Below are 15,959 nucleotides of genomic sequence, written 5' to 3' on the forward strand. Positions count from 1 at the left end.
GGCCTCAAAGCGCTCCCAAATATCCCTTTGCAGATTCTAGAAAAACAGTCTTTCCAAACTGCTCAATGAAAACAAACGTTTAACACTGTGAGATGAATACACACATCACAAAGCAGTGTATCAGAAATCTTCTGTCTAGTTTGTATCTGAAGATATTTCCTTTTTCACACTAGGTCTTAATGAGCTCCCAAATATCCCTTCACGAATTCTGCAAAACTTTGTTTCCAAACTGCTCCATTAAAAGATGATTTCACTCTGTGAGATGAATGCACACGTTATGAAGCAGTTTCTCAGAATCTTTCTTTCTGGTTTGTATCAGAAGATATTTCCAATTTCAACATAGGCCCCAAAGTGCTCCCAAATATCCTTTTGCAGATTATAGAAAAACAGATTTTCCAAAGTGCTCAATCAGAAGAAATATTTTACTCTGAGAGATGAATGGACACAACACACAGCAGTTTCTCAGAAAGCTTCTTTCTAATTTTTATGTGAAGTTATTTCCTTTTTCATCTTAAGACTCCAAGGACACCCCAATATCCCTCCTCATATTCTACAAAAAGAATGTTTCAAAATTGCTCAATCAAAAGAATGGTTTAGCTCTGTGAAATGAATGCATACATCAGAAAGCAGTTTCTCAGAATGCTCTTTTCTGGTTTTTATTGAGGATATTTACTTTTTCACCATAGGCATCGATGTTCTCCCAAATATCCCTTCACAGATTCTGTAAAAACTGTGTTTCCAAACTGCTCAATCAAAATAAATGTTTCACTCTATGAGATGAATGCACATATCACAAAGCAGTTTCTCAGAAACTTTCTTTCTAGTTTATATTGGAAGATAATTCCTTTTTTGCCATAGGCCTCACTGTACTCCCATATATCCTTTGGCAGATTCTTCAAAAACTGTGATTCCAAACTGCTCAATCAAAGAAAGGTTTAACTTTGTGAGTTGAATGTGCATATCAGGAAGCAGTTTCTCAGAAAGCTTCTTTCTAGTTTTTATGTGAAGGTATTTCATTTTTCACCATAGACCTCAATGTGTTCCCAAATATCCCTTTGCAGATTCTACAAACACTATGTTTCCCCACTGCTCAATCAAAAGAATGTTTTCACTCTGTGATGAATGCACACATCACAAAGCAGTTTCTCAGAAACTTTCTTTCTAGTTTGTATCAGAAGATATTTCCTTTTTCATGATAGGCCTTAATGTGCTCCCAAATACACTTTACAGATTCTAGAAAAACAGTCTTTCCAAACTGCTCAATGAAAATAAACTTTTAAGTCTGTGAGATGAATGCACATATCATAAAGTAGTATTTCAGAAATCTTCTGTCTAGTTTCTATCTGAAGATATTTCCTTTTTCACCATAGGCTTAAATGCGCTCCCAATTATCCCTTTACAGATTCTGAAAAAATTGTGTTTCCAAACTGCTCAATCAAAAGAATGGTTGCACTCTGTGAGAGGAATGCACACATCACAAATCATTCTCTCAGAAACTTTCTTTCTAGTTTGTTTTGGAAGATATTTCCTTTTTCACCCTAGGCCTAAATGTGCTCCAAAATATCCCTTTGCAGATTGTAGAAAAAGAGTTTTTCCAAATTGCTCAATCAAAAGAAATATTTAACTCTATGAGATTAATGGAAACAACACAGAGCAGTTTCTCAGAAAGGTTCTTTCTAATTTATATGTGAAGGTATTTCCTGTTTCAACTTTAGACTCAAGCTACTCCCCAGTATCCCTTGGCAGATTCTACAAAAAGATTGTTTCTAAATTACTCAATCAAAAGAATGGTTTAGTTTCGTGAGATGAGTGCACACATCACAAAGCAGTTTCTCAGAAACTTTCTTTCTAGTTTGTATTGGAAGGTATTTCCTTTTTCTCCATAAGCCTCAATGCCCTGCCAAATAACCCTTTGCAGACTATAGAAAAACGGTTTTCCAAACTACTCAATCAAAAGAAATGTTTAACTCTGTGAGATGAATAGACAAAACACACAGCAGTTTCTCATTGAGCTTCTTTCTAGTTTTTATGTGAAGATATTTCCTTTTTTACCATAGGCATCAATGCGCTCCCAAATAACCATTTGCAGATTCTACAAAAGCAGTCTTTATAAAAGCTCAATCAAAAAACAGGTTTAGCTTTGTGAGATAAATGCACATATCACAAAGCAGTTTCTCAGAAAGCTTCTTTCTAGTTTTTTGTGAGGGTATTTCCTTTTTCACCATAGGCCTCAATACACTGCCAAATATCCCTTCGAAGATTTTACAAAAACAGTGTTTCCAAACTGCTCAATGAAAACAAAGGTTTAACTTTCTGAGATGAATGCACATATCACAAAGCCATTTCTCAATAAGCTTCTTACTAGTTTTTATGTGAAGATATATCTTTTTTCACAGTAAGACACAAAGGGCTCCAAAATATCCCTTTGCAAATTCTACAAAAACAGTGTTTCCAAATGGCTCAATCAAAAGATTTAACTCTGTGAGATGAATGCACACATCACAAGAAATTTCTCAGAAACTTTATTTGTAGTTTCTATCAGAAGATATTTCCTTTTTCACCATAAGACTCAAAGGGCTCCAAAATATTCTTTTGCATATTCTACATAAACAGTGGTTCCAAACTGCTCAATGTATATGAAAGTTTAACTCTGTGAAATGAATGCACACATCACAAAGCAGTTTCTCAGAAACTTTCTTTCTAGTTTGTATCAGAAGATATATCCTTTTTCACCATAGGCTTCAATGCACTCCCAAATATCCCTATGCAGATTGTATAAAAACGGTTTTCCAAACTACTCAATCAAAAAAAAATGTTTAACTCTGTCAGATGAATGGACGCAACACATAGCAGTTTCTCAGAAAGCTTCCTTCTAGTTTTTATTGAGGATATTTCCTTTTTCACCATAAGACCTAAAGGGCTCCAAATTATCCCTTTGCAGATTTTACAAAAACAGTGGCTCCCAACTGCTCAATCAAAAGGATAGTTTAAATCTGTGAGAAGAATGCATACATCACAAAGCAGTTTTTCAGAAAGCTTTTCTCTAGTTTGTATCGGAAAATATTCCCTTTTTCACCATAGGCCTCAATGCACTCCCAAATATCCCTTCACAGATTCTACAAACACTGTGTTTCCAAACTGATCAATCAAAAGAATGGTTTAACTCTGTGAGATGAATGCACATATCACAAAGCAGTTTCTCAGAAACTTTCTTTCTAGTTTGTATCGGAAGATATTTCCTGTTTAACCATAGGCCTCAATGTGCTCCCAAACATCCCTTTGCAGATTCTAGAAAAAGAGTCTTTCGAAACTGCTCTATGAAAAGAAACATTTAACTCTGTGAGACGAATGCACACATCACAAAGCAGTATATCAGAAATCTTCTGTCTAGTTTGTATCTGAATATATTTCCTTTTTCACCATAGGCCTCAATGCACTCACAAATAACCCTTCACAGATTCTGCAAAAACTGTGTTTCCAAATTGCTTAATCAAAAGAATTGTTTCACTCTGTGAGATGAATGCACAAATTACAAAGCAGGTTCTCAGAAAGTTTCTTTCTAGTTTGCATCTGTAGATATTTCCTTTTTCACCATGGGCCTCAATGTGCTCCCAAATGTCCCTTAGCAGATTGTAAAGAAACAATTTTTCCAAACTGCTCAATCAAAAGAAGTGTTTAAATCTGTGAGATGAATGGACGAAACATACATCAGTTTCTCAGAAAGCTTCTTTCTAATTTTTATGTGAAGGTATTTCCTTTTTCATCTTTAGACTCAAAGGACTCCCGAATATCCTTTTGCAGATTCTACAAAAAGAGTGTTTCCAAATTGCTCAATCAAAAGAATGGTTTAGCTCTGTGAGATGAATGCACACATCACAAAGCAGTTTCTCAGAGACTTGCTTTCTAGTTTGTATTGGAAAATATTTTCTTTTTCTCCATAGGCCTTAATGCACTCCCAAATATCCCTTTAAAGATTGTAGAAAAACAGTGTATCCACACTACTCAATCAAAAGAAATGTTTAACTGTGTAAGATGAATGGACATAACACAAAGCAGTTTCTCAGAATGATTGTTTCTAGTTTTTATGTGAAGATATTTCCTTTTTCACCATAGGCCTCAAAGCGCTCCCACATATCACTTTGCAAATTCTACGAAAACAGTGTTTCCAAACTGCTCAATCAAAAGAAAGTTTTATCTCTTTGAGACGAATACACGTATCACAAATCAGCTTCTCAGAAAGATTCTTTCTAGTTTTTATGTGAGGATATTTCCTTTTTCACCATAAGATTCAAATGGCTCCAAGACTTCCCTTTGCAGATTCTACAAAAACACTGGTTCAAAACTGCTCAATCAAAATAATAGTTCAACTCCTTGAGATGAATGCACACATCATAAAGCAGTTTCTCAGAAAACTTCTATCTAATTTGTATTGGAAGATATTTCATTTTTCACCCTAGGCCTCAATGTGAATCCAAATATTCCTTCACAGATTCTACAAAAACTTTGTTTCCAAACTTCTCCATCAATAGAAAGGTATAATTCTATGAAATAAATGCACATATCACTAAACAGTTTATCAGAAATCTTGTGTCTGGTTTGTATCGGAAGATATTTCCTTTTTCACCGTAGGCCTCAATGCACTCCCAAATATCCCTTTGAAATTTCTACAAAAACATTTTCTCCAAACTGCTCAATCATAAGAATGGTTTAACTCTGTGAAATGAATGTACACACCACAAAGCAGTTTCTCAGAATGATTCTGTCTAATTTGTATCTGAAGATATATTCTTTTTCACCATAGGCCTCAATGCACTCCCAAATATCCCTTCGCAGATTCTACAAAAACAGTTTTTCCAAACTGCTCAATCAAAAGAATGGTTTAACTCTATAACATGTATGCACACTTCACAAAGCAGTTTCAGAGAAATCTTCCCTCTAGTTTGTGTCTTAATATATTTCCTTTTTCACCATAGGCCTCCAGTGACTCCCTAATATCCCTTTGCAGTTTCTACCAAAACAGTGTTAGAAACTGCTCAATCACAAGAAAGGTTTAACTCTCTGAGATGAGTGCACACATAACAAAGTGTTTTAGAGAAAGCTTCTTTCTAGTTCTTATTGGAAGATATTTTCTTTTTCACCTGAGGCCTCAATGAGATCCCAAATATCCATTTGTATATTCTACAAAAACAGTGTTTCCAAACTGCTCAATCAAAAGAAGGATTTAACTCTGTGAGATGAATGTACACATCCCAATGATGTTTCTCAGAAGGGTTCTTTCTAGTTTTTATGTGAAGGTATTCCCTTTTTCACCATAAGACTCAATTTTCTCTGAAATATCCCTTTGCAGGTTCTGAAAAAAGAGTGCTTACAAACTGCTTTATCAAAAGAAAGGTTGAAATCTCTGAGATGAATGCACACATCACAAAACAGTCTCACAGAAAGCTTCTTTCTATTTTTTATATGAAGAAAATTTCTTTTTCACCACAAGACTCCATGGGCTCCCAAATATCCCTTTGCAGATTCTACAAAAATGTGTTTCCAAACTGCTCAATCTAAAGAATGGTTTTACTCTGTGAGATGAATGTACACATCACAAAGCACTTTCTCAGAAAGCTTCTGTCTATTTTGTATCTGAAGATATTTCTTTTTTCACAACAGGCCTCAATGTGCTCCCAAATATCCCTTCACAGATTCTACAAAAACAGGGTTTACAAACTACTTAATCAAAATAATGGTTTAACTCTGGGAGATGAATGCACACATCACAAAGCAGTTTCAGAGAAAGCTTCTTTCTAGTTTTTATCTGAAGATATTTCCTTGTTCACCTTAGGGCTTAATGCTCTGTGAAATATCCATTTGCAGATTCTAGAAAAACAGTCTTTCCAAACTGCTCGGTCCAATAAAAGTTTAACTAAGTGAGATTAATGCACACATCACAAAGCAGTTTATCAGAAAAATTCTTTCCAGTTTTTATATGCAGATACTACCTTTCTCACCTTAAGACTCAATGGGCTACCAAAAATCTCTTTGCAGATTCTACACAAACAGTATTTCCAAACTAATCAATCAAAAGAATGGTTTAAATCTGTGAGACGAATGCACACATTACAAAGCACTTTCTCAGAATGCTTCTGTCCAGTTTGTATCTGAAGATATTTCTTTTTTCACCATAGACCTCAATGCACTCCCAAATATCCCCTTGCAGATTCTAGAAAAACCGTGTTTCCAAACTGCTCAATCAAATTCATGGTATATCTCTGTAAGATGAATGTACACATCACAAAGCAGTTTCTCAGAAACTTTCTTTCTGGTTTTTATGTGAAGATGTTACCTTTTAACCATAAAAATCAATGACCTCCCAAATAACCCTTTGCAGATACTACAAAAACAGTGTTTCCAAACTGTTCAATCAAAAGAAAATTTCACTCTGTGAGATGAATGCACACATCACAAAGAATATTCTCAGAACGTTTCTTTGTAGTTTTTATCTGATGATATTTCCTTTTTCACCATAGGCTTCAGGGAGCTCGCAAATATCCCTTCAGATATTCTAGAAAAGCAGTGTTAGAATCTGATCAATCACAAGAAAAGTTTAACTCTGTGAGGTGAATGCAAACATCTCAAAGCAGTTTCTCAGTAAGCTTCTCTATAATTTTTTTATGTGAAGGTATTTCCTTTTTTACCGTAAGAATCAATGGGCTCCCAAATATCCCTTTGCAGATTCTACAACCACAGTGATCCCAAACTGCTTAATCAAAAGCAAAGTTTAACTGTGAGATGAATGCACACATCACAAAGCAGTTCCTTAGAAAATTTCTTTCTAGTTTGTATCTGAAGATATTTTCTTTTTCATCGTAGGCTTGAAGGTGTCCCTAAATATCCCTTTACAGATTCTAGAAAAACAGTCTTTCCAAACTGCTCAATCAAACAAAGGTGTAATTCAGTGAGATGAATGCACACATCAGGAAACAGTTTCTCAGAAAACTTCTATCTAGTTTGTATCTGAATATATTTCCTTTTTCACCATAGGCCTCAATATGCTCCAAAATATCCCTTTGCAGATTTCACACAAACAATGTTTCCAATCTCCTCAATCAAAAGAAAGGTTTAACTCTGTGAGATGAGTGCACACATCACAAAGCAGTTTTTCAGAAATCTTCTTCATATTTTTTCTCTGAGTATATATTTTTTTCACCATAGGCCTCAATGTGCTCCCAAATATTCCTTCACAGATTCTACAAAAACAGTGTTTCCAAACTGCTGAATCAAAAGAAAGGTTTAACTCTGTCAGATGAATGCACACATTAAATAGCAGTTTCTCAGAAAGCTTCTTTCTAGTTTCTATCTGAAGATATTTCCTTTTTCACCATAGGCCTCAATGTGCTCTCAAATATCTCTTCACAGATTCTACAGTAACAGATTCCAAAATGCTCAACCAAAAAAAGGTTTAACTCTGTGAGACGGATGCACTCATCACAAAGCAGTTTCTCAGAAAGCATCACTTTAGTTTTTATCTGAAATGATTTACTTTTTCACCATAGGCCTCAATGTGCCCCAAAATATCCCTTCGCAGATTCTACAAAAACAGTGTTGCCAAACTGTTTAATCAAAAGAAATATTAAGTCTGTGAGATGAATGCACTCATTAAAGTGCAGTTTTCCAGAAACCTTCTTCTAGTTTTTGTCTGAGGATATTTCCTTTTTTACCATCGGCCAGAATGCATTCCCTAATATCCCTTCACAGGTTCTACAAAAACAGTGTTTCCAAACTGCTCAATCAAAATAAAGGTTTGGACAAACAACTTTGAGATGAATGCACACATCACAAAGCAGTTTCTTAGAAAGCTTCTTTCTAGTTTTTATCTGAAGATATTTTATTTTTCACTGTAGGCACAATGCACCCCAAATATCCTTTGGCAGATTCTACAAAAACAGTGTTTCCAAACTGCTGAATGATAAGAAGGGTGTAACTCTGTGAGATGAATGCACCCATCAGAAATCAATGTCTTGCAAAGCTTCTTTCTAGTTTTTATCTGAAGTTGTTTCCTTTATCACTACAGGCCTCAATGCATTCCCAAATATCGCTTCAAAGAATCTGCAAAAACAATGTTTCCAAACTGATCAATCAAAAGAAAGACTTAACTGTATGTGATTAATGCTCACATCACAAAGCACTTTCTCAGAAAGATTTTTCTAGTTTTCATCTGAGTACTTGTCCTTTTTCACCGGAGGCCTCAATGTGCTCCAAAATATCCCTTTGCAGATTCTTCAAAACCAGTGTTTCCAAATGGCTCAATTAAAGAAATTTTAACTTTGTGAGGTGAATGCACACGTCACAAAGCAGTGTCTCAGAAAGCTTCCTTCTAGTTGTTTTCTGAGCATGTTTTATTTTCACCAAAGGACAAACTGTGCTCCCAAATATCCCTGTGCAGATACTACAAAACACTATTTCCAAACTGCTCAATCAAAAGAAAGGTTTAACACTGTGAGATGAACGCACACATCACAAAAGAGTTTCTCAGAAAGCTACTTTCTAGTTTGTATCTTAAGATATTTCCTTTTTCATCAGAGGCCTCAATGCTATCCCAAATAAAGCTTTGTAGACTCTTCAAAAACAGTGTTTCCAAACTGTACAATCAAAAGCATGGTTTAACTCTGTGAGATGAATGCCCAAATCACAAAGCACTATCTCAGAAAGCTTCTTGCTGTCTTTTATCTGAAGATATTTCCTTTTTCACCATAGGCCTCAATGCACTCCAAAATACCCCTTCACTGATCCTATAAAAACTGTATTTCCAAAGTGCTCTATAAAAGGAAAGGTTTAACTCTGTGACATGAATGCACACAAGAAAATGCAGTTTTTCAGAAAGCTTCTTTCTGGTTTTTATCTGAGGATATTTCCTTTTTCTCTAGAGGCCTCAATGCACTCCCGAATATAGCTTTGCAGATTCTTCAAAAAGGGTGTTCCAAACTGTACTATCAAAAGCATGGTGTAACTCTGTGAGATAAAGGCACACATCACAAAGCCATGTCTCCAAGAGGTTCTTTAATTTTTTATCTGAAGATATTTCATTTTTCACCATAGGACTCAATGTGTTCCCAAATATCCCATGGCAGTTTCCACAAAAGCACTGTTTCCAAAATGTGCAATAAAAAAAACTTTTTAACACTGAGAGATTAATGCACACATCACCAAGCAATTTCTCAGACAGATTCTTTCTAGTATTTATCTGAAGATATTTCCTTTTTCATAATAGGTCTCAATGCACACAAAATCTCCTTTTGCAGATTCTATAAAAACGGTGTTTCCAAAGTGCTCAATCAAAAGAAGGTTTAACTCTGTGAGATGAATGGACACATCACAAAGCAGTTTCTCAGAAAACTTCTTTCTAATTTTTATGTGTAGATATTACCTTTTTCACCATATGCCTCAATACATTCCTAAATATCAATTTGCAGATTGTATAGAAACAGTGTTTCCAAACTAGTCAATCAAAAGACACGTGAAACTCTTTGAGATGAATCACACATCGAAAAGCAGTTTCTCAGAAAGCTTCTTTCTAGTTTTTATCCAAGGATATTTCCTTTTTTTACCATAGGCCTCAAAGCACTCCTAAATATCCCTTCGCAGATTCTACAAAAACAGTGTTTCCAAACTGCTCAAACAAAAGAAAGATTTAACTCTGTGAGATGAATGTGTATATCACAAAGCAGTTTCTCAGAAAGCTTCTTTCTTTCTTTTTTTTTTTTTTGAGCATATTTCCTTTTTCAGCACTGGCTTCATAGCATTCACAAATATACCTGTGCTGCCAAATATCCCTTTGCAGCTTCTACAAAACAGTGATTCCATACTGCTAAATCAAAAGAAAGGTTTAACTCTGTGAGATGAATGCACACATCACAAAGCCGTGTCTCCAACAGGTTCTTTTAGTTTTTATCTGAAGGTATTTCATTTTTCACCTGAGGCCTCAATGCACTCCCAAATATCCCACGGCCGGTTCCACAAAAACATCATTTCCAAACTGCGCAATAAAAAAAAAAAAAATATGTTAAACCCTGAGAGATAAATGCCCACTTCACAAAGCAGTTTCTCAGAAAGCTTCTTTCTATTTTTTTCTGAAGATTTTCCCTTTTTCATCATAGGCCTCAATGAGCTCTAAATATCCCCTTGCAGTTTCTATAAAAACTGTGTTTCCAAAATGCTCAATCAAAAGAATGGTTTTACTCTGTGAGATGAATACATACATCACAAAGCAGTTTCTCAGAAAGCTTGTTTCTAATTTTTATCTGAGCATATTTCCTTTTTCACCATAGACCTCAATGTGCTCACAAATATCTCTTCACAGATTCTACAAAAATAGTGTTTGCAAGCTGCTCAATCAAAAGGAAGGTTTAACTATTTGAGTTGAATGCACACATCACAAAGCAGTTGCTCAGAATGCTTCTTTCTAGTTTTTTCTGAAGATATTTCCTTTTTTACCATAGGCCTTAATGTGTTCCCAATTATCCCTTCACAGATTCCACAAAAACAATATTTCCAAACTGCTCAATGGAAAGAAAGAAGTAACTGCGTGAGATGAATGCACACGTTAAAAAGAAGTTTCTCAGAGAGCTTCTTTCTCGTTTTTATCTAAGGATATTTACTTTTTCACTACAGGCCTAAATGCATTCCCAAATATCCCTTCTCAGATTCCACAAAAACAGTGTTTCCAAACTGCTGAATCAAAGGACGGCTTTAACTCTGAGATGAATGCACACATCAGAAAGTAGTTTCTCAGAAAGCTTGTTTCGAGTTTTTATCAGAAGATATTTCATTTTTCACTGTAGGCTTCAATGTACTCCCAAATATCCATTGGCAGATTCTACAAAAACTGTGTTTCCAAACTGCTCAACCAAAATCAAGGTTTAACTCTATGAGATGAATACACACATCACAAAAGCAGTTTCTCAGAAATCTTCTTTCTTGTTTTTATCTGAAGATATATCCTGTTTAACATATGCCTCAATGCACTCCCAGATATCCCTTCTTAGGTTCTACAAAAACAGTCTTTCCAAACTTCTCAATCAAAAGACAGGTTCAACACTGCGATATGAATGTACACATCACAAAGCACTTTCTTAGAAAGCTTATTTCTAGTTTTTATGTGAAGATATTTCCTTTTTCACCATAGGCCTCTATGCATTCCCAAATATCCCTTTGCAGATTCTGCAAAAACAGTGTTTCCATATATCTCGATCAAAATAAAGCTTTAACTCTGTGAGAAGAATGCTGACATCTCAAAGCAGTGTCTCAGAAAGATTTTTCTAATTTTTATCTGAGGATATTTCCTTTTTCACCACAGCCCTCAATGCACTCCCAAATATCCCTTTGCAGATTGTACAAAAACAGTGTTTCCAAACCACTCAATGAAAAGAAATGTGTAACTCTGTGAGATGAATGCATTCATCACAAAGCAGTTTCTCAGAAAGCTTTTTTCTGGTTTTTATCTGAGAACATTTCCTTTTTCACCATAGACCTCAATGTGCTCCCAAATGTCCCTTCCCAGATTCTACAAAAACAGTGTTTCCAAACTGATGAATCAAAACAAGATTTTAACTCTCTGAGATGAATCCACACATCACAAAGCAGTTTGTGATAAAGCTTCTTTCTAGTTTTTGTCTGAAGATATTTCCTTTTACACCATAGGCCTCAATGCCCTCCAAAATAACTCCTTCTGGATTCTACAAAAACAATGTTTCCAAACTGCTCCATCAAAAGAAAGACTTACCTCTGTGAGATGAATGCACACATCACAAAGCAGTGTCTCAGAAAACTTCTTTCTAATTTTTATCTGAAGATATTTCCTTTTTCACCATAGGCCTCAATGAGCCCCCGAACATCCCTTAGCAGATTCTACTAAAACAGTGTTTCCAAACTGCTCAATCAAAGGAAAGGTGTAACTGTGAGATTAATGAACACCTTACTAAGCATTTTATCTGAAAGCTTCTTTCAAGTTTTTATCTGAAGATATTTTCTTTTTCACCATAGGCCTCAATGCACTCCCAAATATCTCTTCCCATCTTCTACAAAAATAGTGGGCCTGAGGGGCTCCGTGGGCACGAACTAGTAATGCCCAGGGTCCTTTTATCCCTGTGCATGCATGTTGGGAAGACACTTTTGACTTTGGGGGTCCTATGCTGCACCGTTACTGTTTTCCTTCCATGCCAGAGGTTCCTCCACTTCCCCTTTCAAGTTTTCCTGTCGCCTTGGGCTGGCCCACGTGGGCCCGATGTGCTTCGTGGTCATGAACCAGGGATGCTCAGGGGCCCTTGGGCCTGCATATTTGTGGTTGTGATCACTTTCGCCGGTTGTGGGGGACTTCTGCCATACCCTTTCTGTTTTCCTTCCACACCACAGGTGCCTCGACCTCCCCTTTCAAGCCTTCCTGCCCCCTAGGGTTGATCCCTGCGTTCCCGAGGAGCTCCATGGGCATGAACCAGGGACTACCAGGGTCCCCTGGGCCCTGCCTATGTGAGATTGGGAGGCACTTTCTCCGGTGGGATGGGAACTCTGCTGCACCCTTTCTGTTTTCCTTCCACACTACAGGTGCCTCGACCTCCCTTTTCAAGCCTTCCTGCCACCTTAGGCTAGCCCCTGTGGGCCCGAGTCCCTCCGTTTGCAAGAACCAGGGATGGAAATGGTCCCCTGGGTTCCATGCCTGTGTGGTGGGGAGACCATTTTCCCCTTGGGGGGAACCTCTGCTGCACCGCTTCTTTTTTCCTTCCACAGCACAGGGTGCCTCAACCTCCCCTATCAAACCTATCTGCCACCTTAGGCTGGATCACGTGGTCCTGAGGCTGTCTGTGGGCATGAACTAGGGAAGTCCAGGGTCCCCTGGGCCCCACGCGTTTGCAGTGGGGAGTCATCTTCGCCCTTGGGGGGGACCTCTGCCTCATCGTTTGTGTTTTCCTTCCACACCATAGGTGCCTCAACCTCCCCATTCAAGCCTTCCTGCTGCCTTGGGATGAGCTCCGTGGGCCTGAGGTGCTCCATTGGTGCGAACCTGGGACAACCAGGATCCACTAAGCCCCTTGCATGCACAATGTGAAGACACTTTCATCCATAGCAGGAAACCTCTGCCTTGCCTTTGGTGTTTTCCTTCCACTACACTGGTTGGTGCCTCCACCTCCCATTTCAAGCCTTCCTGCCACCTTGGGCTGGTTCCTGTGGGCCTGAGGTGCTTGTGGGCATGAAACAGGGACGCCCAGTGTCCCCTGGACCCTGAGCATGTGCAGTGGTGAGGCAATTTCGCCCATGGGGGTGACCTCTGCCTCACCATTTGTTATTTCCTTCCACAACACGGGTGCTTCCACCTCCACTTTCAGGCCTTCCTGCTGCTTTGGGCTGGCCCTCGTGGATCCAAGGTGCTCCGTGGGCATGAACCAGGGATGAACACAATCCCCTAGGCCCTGTGCATGTGCAGATAGGGAGGCACTTTCACCCATTGGTGGGGACCACTGCCTCTCCATTTGGGTTTTCCTTCCACAAAACAGTTGCCTCCACCTCCCCTTTTAAGCCTTCCTGCTGCGTTGGGCTGGCCCCCTTGTGCCCGAGGTGTGTGATCCCTGGGCATGATCCAGGTACACCCAGGGTTCGTTGGGCCCTATGCATGCTTGGTGGGGAGGCACTTTCACTATGGGGAGGAAACTCTGCCTCGCCATTTGTTTTCCTTCCACAACACAGATGACTCCACTTCCCATTTCAAGAGTTCCTGCCACCTTGGGCTGGCCCCCGTGGGCCTGAGGCCCTCTGTGTGTGTGAACCAGGCATGCCCAGGGTCCTCTGGGCCCCACACAGGTGCAGAGGAAAGGCACTTTCGCCCAGGTGCGTGGACATCAGCCTCATCATTTGTGTTTTCCTTTCACAACACAGGTGCCTTCAGCTCCCCTTACAACCATTCCTGCCGCCTTGGTCTGGCCCCTGTGGGACTAAGGTGCTCCATGGGTATCAGCCAGGGAGGCCCAGGGTCCCCTGCACCCCACGCTTGCGCAGTGGGGAGGCACATCCCCCCCATGCGTGACCTCTGCCACACCATTTGTGTTTTCCTTCCACAACACAGTTGCCTCTACCTCCCATTTCAAGCCTTCCTCCCACCTTGGACTGGCCCCCCAGGCCCAAGGCACTCCATGGAGGTGAACCAGGTATGCCCAGGGTGCCCTGGGCTCCAGGTACGTCTGGTGTGGAGACACTTTAGCCCGTGGGAGGGACCTCTGTTTCACTGTTTGTCTTTATTCCACAACAGGTGTGCTTCCACTTCCCATTTCAAGCTTTCCTGCTGCATTGGGCTGACCCCATTCTGCCCAAGGCAATCCGTGGGCACAATCCAGGGAAACCCAGGGTCCCCTGGGCCCTGTGCATGCACAGTGGGGAGGCAATTTCACCCTTGGTGGGAGGACCTCTGCCTCGCCATTTGTGATTTACTTCCACAACCAGAGTGCCTCCATCATCCCGTTCAAGCCTCCCTGCCGCCTTGGGCAGGCCCCCATGTTCCCGAGGCATTCCGTCGACATGAACCGGGGAATTCCAGGGTCCCCTGGGCCCCTCACATGCACGGTGGGGAGGCACTTTCGCCCGTGGTGTGGGGACCACTGTCTTGCCTTTCATTTTAACTTCTACAACACAGGTGCCTCCACCTCCCCTTTGAAGCTTTCCTGCCAACTTGGTATGGACCCATGGGCCTGAAGCGCTCCAAGGGTCATGAACGAGGGTCACTAGGGATCCCCTGGACTCTGTGCATGTGCATTGGGAAGGCACTTTCACCCGTGGTGGGGTACCTCTGTGTCTGGCCTCCACCATCCCATTTCAAGCCTTCCTGCTGCCTTGGGATGTCCCCCGTGGGCCTGAGGCTCTGTAGGCATGAAGCAGGGACCCCTGTGTCCCCTGGGCCATGCACATGTGCAGGGGGTAGGCACATTTGCCCGTGGGGGGTGACCTCTGCGTCACCATTTGTGTTTTACTTCCACAACACGGGTGCCTCCATCTCCCCTTTCGAGCTTTCCTGCTGCCTTGGGCTGGCCCTCGTGGGCCCGAGGCACCCCGTGGCCATGAACCAGGGAGTCTCAGGTTCCCCTGGGTCCCACGCATATGCAGTTGGGCAGCACTTTGACTAGTCCATATGGGCCGAGGCCCTCTGTGGGCCTGAACCAGGGATGCCCAAGGTCCCCTGGGCCCCAGGCATATGTGGTGGGGAGCCATTTTTGTGCATGGAGGGAGACCTCTTTCATGCCATTTAGGTTTTCCTTCCACAACACGGGTGCCTCTACCTCCCCTTTCAAAGCTTCCTGCCTCCTTGGACTGGCCCCCATGGGCCCCAGGTGCTGTGTGGGCAAGAATCAGGGACACCCAGTTTCCCCTGGGCCCCAGGCATGTGCAGTGGGGTGGCACTTTCGCCCGTGGGGGGAACCTCTTCCATGCCATTTTTGTGTTCCTTCCCCAACATGGGTGCCTCCACCTCACCTTTCAAGGCTTCCTTCCACTTTGGTCTGGCCCCCATGGGCCTGAGGCTCTCCGTGGGCATGAACTAGGGACACCCATGGTCCCCTGGGCCCCACGCATGCGCGGTGGGGAGGCACTTTCACCCGTGGGGAGGACCTCTCCATGCCATTTGTGTTTTCCTTCCACAACACAGGTGCCTCCACCTCCCATTTCAAGCCTTCCTATCGCCTTGGGCTGGCCCCTGTGGGCAGAAGGCACTCCGTGTGTGTGAAACAGAGAGGCGCATCGTCCCCTAGGCCCTGCACATACGCGGTGTGGAGGCACTTTTGACTGTGCGGGGGGAGTATTTTAGTGCCATTTGTGTTTTACCTCCACACCACAGGTGCCTCAACCTCCCCTTTCAAGCATTCCTGCCACCTTGAGCTGGTCACCATGAGCTTGAGACGCTCTGTGGATGCGAACCAGGGATGTCTACGGTCCCCTGG

Source organism: Pongo abelii, chromosome 14 (genome assembly GCF_028885655.2).
Source record: "Pongo abelii isolate AG06213 chromosome 14, NHGRI_mPonAbe1-v2.0_pri, whole genome shotgun sequence".
Lineage (NCBI taxonomy): Eukaryota > Metazoa > Chordata > Mammalia > Primates > Hominidae > Pongo > Pongo abelii.